The sequence below is a fragment of the Taeniopygia guttata genome, chromosome 17 (assembly GCF_048771995.1).
Source record: "Taeniopygia guttata chromosome 17, bTaeGut7.mat, whole genome shotgun sequence".
Lineage (NCBI taxonomy): Eukaryota > Metazoa > Chordata > Aves > Passeriformes > Estrildidae > Taeniopygia > Taeniopygia guttata.
Genome location: NC_133042.1, coordinates 6,267,526 through 6,273,788, shown reverse-complemented (window position 1 = coordinate 6,273,788; position 6,263 = coordinate 6,267,526). Strand labels below are relative to the sequence as shown.

The 6,263-nt window shown below is 58.0% G+C and overlaps 1 long non-coding RNA gene across 1 annotated transcript in view; it reads right to left on the bottom strand.

Annotated features, from left to right (window-relative positions):
- The window catches only part of LOC115497566 (uncharacterized), a 68,591-nt gene that overhangs the window by 27,469 nt on the left and 34,859 nt on the right, over positions 1–6,263 (bottom strand). The gene's annotated exons all lie outside the window — the stretch shown is intronic.

Here is a 6,263-nt window from a genome sequence, read left to right as displayed (position 1 = left end):
TTTTTAAATAAGGGGGGGGGAAAAAATCACGGCTGCCCTGAGTCCGGCTCCCTCCCCAGCCCCTGTTCCGCCTTGTGCTGACGTCTGGGGAAAAAACCACGCTCCCAGCCCAAACTTTCTTCCCCTGCTCTTTGCTCTGGAGCTGTTCAAACAAACGCCCCTGCTCTGAGCCGAGCGGGGCGGCCCCTCGCCCCCCCCGGCCCTGCGACCTGCCCCCCTGCCCGGGAGCGAGCCCCGCCGGCAGCCAAGCCGCGGAAAGGGGGGGCAGAGAGGGGGCAGAGAGGGGGGCAAAGAGGGGGGCAGAGCCGCTTCCCCCCCTCCTTCTCTCCCCCGCTTATCCCATCCGCATCACACCCCCCAGCCCTGTTTTAAGTGCTTCTATCAACAAGTGTAAGTGGCTGCGCTCCGTGGGGAGGGATGGGGTGGGCTGGGAGAGGGGCTGGAGGGAGAGGTGACCCGCAGGTTAGCGGGGGACACGGCCCCCCTCCACCTCCAACCACCCCCCTCCTCCGGTCCCCATCAGCCCCGGAGCAAGGTCACCTCTCCTGGGAAAAGCCTGGCTCTCTCGCCTTAATGAGATAATTACGTCCTGCACCACAGTTAAAAACTCATAGGCTGCTTCCCTTGGGGTTAGAAAGAAACCTCCCTAATGAAAACCAGCCACTGGGAAAAAGGAGTTTTTCCTCTTTAAAATTATATATATTTATATAGATATACATGCACACAGATATGCGGGGAGGAGGCGGTGGGAGGGAGGGAGAGGGGCAGCCCCGGCGCTGGTTGCCGGTGTCCGGAGAGCGCTGGGCTCGGGGCGATGAGCGCAAATCGAAGAGGTTAAACAATTTTCCCTTCCCTTCCCTTCCATTCCAGCCGCTCTCCTGCCCCGCTGCTGCGGGGACATTTGGACGGGGCTGCGCTGGGCTCCGAGCGAGATCGGCCGGCTCTGAGCTCATAAACATCCCTGCTCCAGCCCGGCCGAGGGAGGCAAACCCTGCCTGAGTTATTTTAACATTTGTCGAAAGCTTTTCTTGCGCTCCCTTCCCCTCCAGTCGGAGGCGTGCAGATTTTTAAGGCGGCCGGAGCTGCCAAATCTGATCTTCCTGACGGGGAAGCGGCTTCCCAGAGCTCTCCAGCTTGGAAGGGGTGCAGCTGAAGGCAGATTTTGGCTCTCTCCAGCTCTGCGGGGGGCTCCTCCAGTGTGCAAACAGGCCAGCCCAGCCTCCCTTCCCCCTCTTTTTGTGGGGGGGTCCGTTTATGGGTTCTGCCGGTCCGATCGCTGTCCCCAGGGGCGCTTTGGCAGCCAGCTCCGGTGTCCGGTTCTGTCCCCTCGGGCTGATGTCACCCTGCCTCTGCTCCTGCTTCCCCGCGGGATGCTCCCAAAGATGGGAATTGTGCCCAGCTGGACGTGTCCCCTGTCCCCCCAATCCGTGCCAGGGCAGTGCTGTGCACGGCACTTCTGCACTCCGAGTGTGTTTTAGAGCACGAATCAATCGCCACCAGCCCTCCTGGCTGCTCCGTGCTCACGGGGAGGGGATGGCTGCATCACCCCGGGGACCACCAGGCTCAGGGGGACCCAGCACAGCCTCGTGACACCTTTCCCTCACTCCATCCTGCTTTTTACCACCATGGGACAGACCCCACCCAGGATGGAGATGACCCCATGTCCAGGAGAAACCGCTCTAGGATCAGCCCTGACCCTTCAGCAATGGGCACTGGCTGGCTGCTGAGGGGGGCAGGGCAGTGGGGACCCCCATCCTTGGGATGCCCCAGCACCCCCCTCTTGGCTCCAGAGCTGGGAACATCCTGCTGGGATTATTTTGGGGGTGGCTGGTCTTGGCCCATGGAGGGGCGAGGGCAGGAGAGGGGGATGGAGCAGCTCCACCCCCGTTTATAACCCTCTTCCTCCTCCTTGTTTAGGGCCAGACCTTGTTCTTGAACTGTCTGGCTTTTCCAGGGGAGACGGCTCTCCCTCAGTCCTTGGCATTAAATAATTAAATGGAGGGAATAATCGTCGGTGAAACCCCCTTGGGTTCGCACTTCCTCGGGCCCTGTGATTGCTGATATTTTTTTGGTTGAAATATGACCTTTTTTATGATCAAAGGGGATCAGAGTTCCAAAGGAAAGTTTAAAACAGAAAAAAAAAAAAAAAAAAAAAAAAGAGGGCAAGCGTTTTCTTTTTTCCCCCAGTCTTAGTGGTCTGGTAAAGTTTCTTTAGACATGCAAAGATTTACACACCTTTCTGCAGGGTGCCTTAAATTACCCTCCAACTCTTTACACATTTCCATGAGCAGAGCAAGAACAGTAAGTCATTGAGAAATTAACTGGCCTTTCAGTAATATCCCCTGTCGGCCTTTCAGAAGGAGAATGTCTAATGACTTTTTTGAAGTAGAGGTCAGGGTTTGCTTTTTTTAAATAAAACAATCTGTATTAATGCAATTTCCTTTTTAGCTGTAGGATTTGCCCTTTTTTTTTTTTTTCCTCAGCATCAGTTTTTTAACACCACCAGCCACACGAGGCATCCCAAGCAAGACCTGGTTGTTTGAAACACACACTCCTGGTGTTCCCTAACCCACTGGTGCAAACTCTTCTCTTTTTTTTTTTTTTGTTTTGGTAAAAATTGTGTTTTAAACTGGACTTCAAAGCTGGCAAAGTGACTCCTGGCTTTGGGCAAAATGTGGGTGGTGCAGAGACAGACCTGAGCAGGTTTGCTTTACCTGACACCAGCACCTGGATTTTGCTGAGCTGGGTGTGAGCTCTGAGTCCAGCTTTGCTGGGCCAGAACTGCTGGGCTGATGAAGCAGAGGCACTGAGCTGGCAGGGCCATGCTGGGCTCCTGAGGGCTGTGCTGGGCTCCTCAGTGCCATGCTGGGCTCCTCAGGGCCATGTTGGGCTCCTCAGGGCTGTGCTGGGCTCCTCAGGGCCATGCTGGGCTCCTGAGGGCTGTGCTGGGCTCCTCAGTGCCATGCTGGGCTCCTCAGGGCCATGTTGGGCTCCTCAGGGCCGTGCTGGGCTCCTCAGGGCTGTGCTGGGCTCCTCAGGGCTGTTCTGGGCTCCTCAGGGCCATGTTGGGCTCCTCAGGGCTGTGCTGGGCTCCTCAGGGCTGTGCTGGGCTCCTCAGGGCTGTTCTGGGCTCCTCAGGGCCATGTTGGGCTCCTCAGGGCTGTGCTGGGCTCCTCAGGGCCATGTTGGGCTCCTCAGGGTGAGGATCTGTCTCTCCAGAGCCTGCCAGGTTTGCAGCCCTTGGCATGGATGTGTTTCTCTTTGCCAGTCCTTCATCTTCCTCTTAAAAGAAAAATATTTAAAATAGAATATTTTTTGGTAATCTCAGTTTGCGTTTTCCTCAGGGTTTCCTGATATTTCTCTCACGCTGTGCTAACACCTTGAGCTTCCATGGTGCTCAGCATGGCACGGATCTGGATGTGCTCTGCCAGCTCCAGCCCCTCCTCACTCCAAAACCGTGGACAGGGGCAGTGCAGCCTCCTTGGAGCACTGCCTGGGATGGTGCTGCTCCTTGTGGTACCCAGGAATTCCCTCCTAACATTCCCAAAATCTCGCCCTGTGGATGTTCTGGTGCAGAGAGCTGGGCTGGCTCATCCACAGCTGAAGGATTTTCTGACTGTGGAGTTGCACCTCTGCTGACTGGAGGATGCTTGGAGCAAGGAGGTGGGAAAGAGGAGGGTGTGGGGGATGGTGGGGGCTTGGCAGTGCCTGGCCAGGACCAGAAAACAACTCTGGGGTGTGTGCCCAGCCCCGTGTGCTGCCCAGGCTGGGGATCAGAGCACCCCCTCCGCCCCCAGGGCTTCAGGCAGGGGCCAGGGCAGTGCCACCCACAGGGGTGACAGCCAGGAGTAGCTGCTGGCGGAGTCCCCCATGCCCAGCCCTGCCCTTCCCAGCAGGAATGGTGTTTCTGGATTTACTGAGCAGCTCCTCTTTCTCCCTCCATCCCTGCCAGACCCCAAAAGTACAGCATGCCCTGTGCTGGCTCCTCTCCTCCTCCTCTCCCCTGCAGCCCTCACAACTCCCCCATTGCCTCCTAGCTCCCTGTCTCTGTGGTTGGTGGCATTATAAAACACTCCAGCAAGCCCCTTGGTGAAGATTTTTCTCCCAGCTTTCTAATTCCCTCTCTTTCTGCCTCTCTTCTGCTCTTTCTTTCTCTCCCTCTCTTTCTTTCCCTGCCAGGAATCCCAGTCAGTCCCAGATGAACCAATACTCCGTGGCTCTGCTATTTCCCTTTTATTCCCCCCCCTCCTTCAACAGCGAGATGGGAAAAGAGTGAACCAAAAAAAAAAAAAGAGGAAAAAAAAAAGAGAAAGAAAGAAAGAAAAAAATCAAAGCGGCACATATTGGATCCAGATGTGCTTACAGCCCTTTCCAGCAATTTAATTAAATTCCCCCAGACAGCCAGGAGGATTTCTTAATGATCAAATTTCCCTGGCTTTCCTCCTAAAATGCCCCTCTTTCTTCGGCTGGCTGTTGCTGTGTCTCCCTGATGGATGGCCAATTCGCATTCTTCCGAGTCCGCCCCGCCAAGGCCGTGGGGAGGAAGGGGCAGAGCCGGTGCTGTTCTCCCAGCCAGGCACTGAACACCCGCCCGAGCACGGCCAGAATGGCCCTGCTGGCAGAACCTCTGCTCCCAGGAAATGTGGGGCTGGGGGATCTCCCTGGGCTCTGTGTCTCCTGGTGTGGCCGTGGCAGGGGAGGACTCCCACGTGCGTGGGCTCACTGTGCTGGTGGCAAGGGAAGGGCTCAGCCCGTGGTTCTCCTGGTTTGTCACCTCCCAGGGCTGGTTTAGAGCCAGGTTTGGTCCCACACTGTGTTCCCAAAAGCTCCTTTCAAGCTGGGGGAAAAGCCTCTGTGGGGCTCCTAAAAATGCACCTTTGGGGCAGCTCGGTGTCCCCTCATCCTCAGGGACAGCATGGCTGGGGACAGAGGTGGCACTGGGGTGACCCTGCCTTGGCAGCCCTCCTTTCCCAGCCAACAGCAGGAAAGAAGCAGCGATTTCTCCCCAAAGTGCCCACCAGTGCCACACAGGGATGGGGTTTGTGTCTGGTGCTGCCACTGGAATTGTGGAGGGTCCGGGGTTTTCTTGGATTATGGCTTTTTGGGCTTTACTGGGAACACAGAGGGCCCAGGGTCTGGCTTTACCTAGGACTAGAATGAGGGTCTCAGCTGCCCAACCCACCCCAAGTGGGGTCCCCCCAGCCAGGCTGCTCTGGTTTGAAGCCAGCTGAACCCCCCATGCCGAGGGACAAATCCCCCCGTCCCTCACTCTCCTTTTTGCTGTTTTCCCCCTCTGCTCCCTGCCCGGGGCTGGATGGGGTAATTTCCACCCCTACTCAGGCAAACACAGGATGACACCCCCAAACCCCACCCAGGGGGGCTGCTGGGCTGTAGGGGGGGTGCAGGATCGAGGTGCCACTGCACAGCACCGAGTCCTGGTGGCACCGGGGCCACCCTGCGAAGAGCCCTGCCCTGCATGGTGGGCTCGGGGTCCAGGGGCTGCAAGCACTGGGGTCCCCCAGCCTGATACCCCATTTTGTGTGGGGAAAGGAAGGGTGGGAAACAGGGGGGACCGTGACAGCATGTCAGAAAAATGCCCAGCCGCCTCCTCGCCCCTTCTGCCCCGGGGCCACGGCTGCCTGCTGGAATCTGGAAGCGCTCCACCGGAATAAAATAAATACGTAAATAGGAAACCCAAGGCGGCTTCAGTTATTGCCGCTCTCCAGAGCTCCCCGCGCTGGCGGATTCCGCCATAATAATAATAAAAATAATGATGATTATGATAATAGTACCAATAAATCCTGGGCTAATGTTCCCCCTGGTAGCTCTTTCAGCAGGGGAGGGTCCAGGTGCTGCGGGCAGCGGCACCGGAGCCACGCCGAGCCCCGGGGAGGCGGCAGCCACTGGGTGCCAGCTCCCAGCAAAGCCAGCCCGGCCTGGGTGGGTCCTCCAGAGGGAGGGGGGACATCGGGGAAAACGGGGACACCCGGGATGGGGGACACCCGGGATGGGGGACACCCGGGAGGGGGGAGGACACCGAGGTAGGGGATACGAGGGGCGTGACACCTCGGGAGGGGACAGAGGGGGGCTGGAAGGGGGGGACAGAGCGGGGGAAAAGAGGGGGGGACAGAGGAGGGGACCCCGGGGGATGTCCCCGTCCCCCCATCCTGCGCGCGGCCGCGTGCTGCCCCCTGCTGGCCACGCCCGCCACGGCCACGCCCCGCCCCACTAAAGCCACGCCCCGTTAAAGCCACGCCCCATTA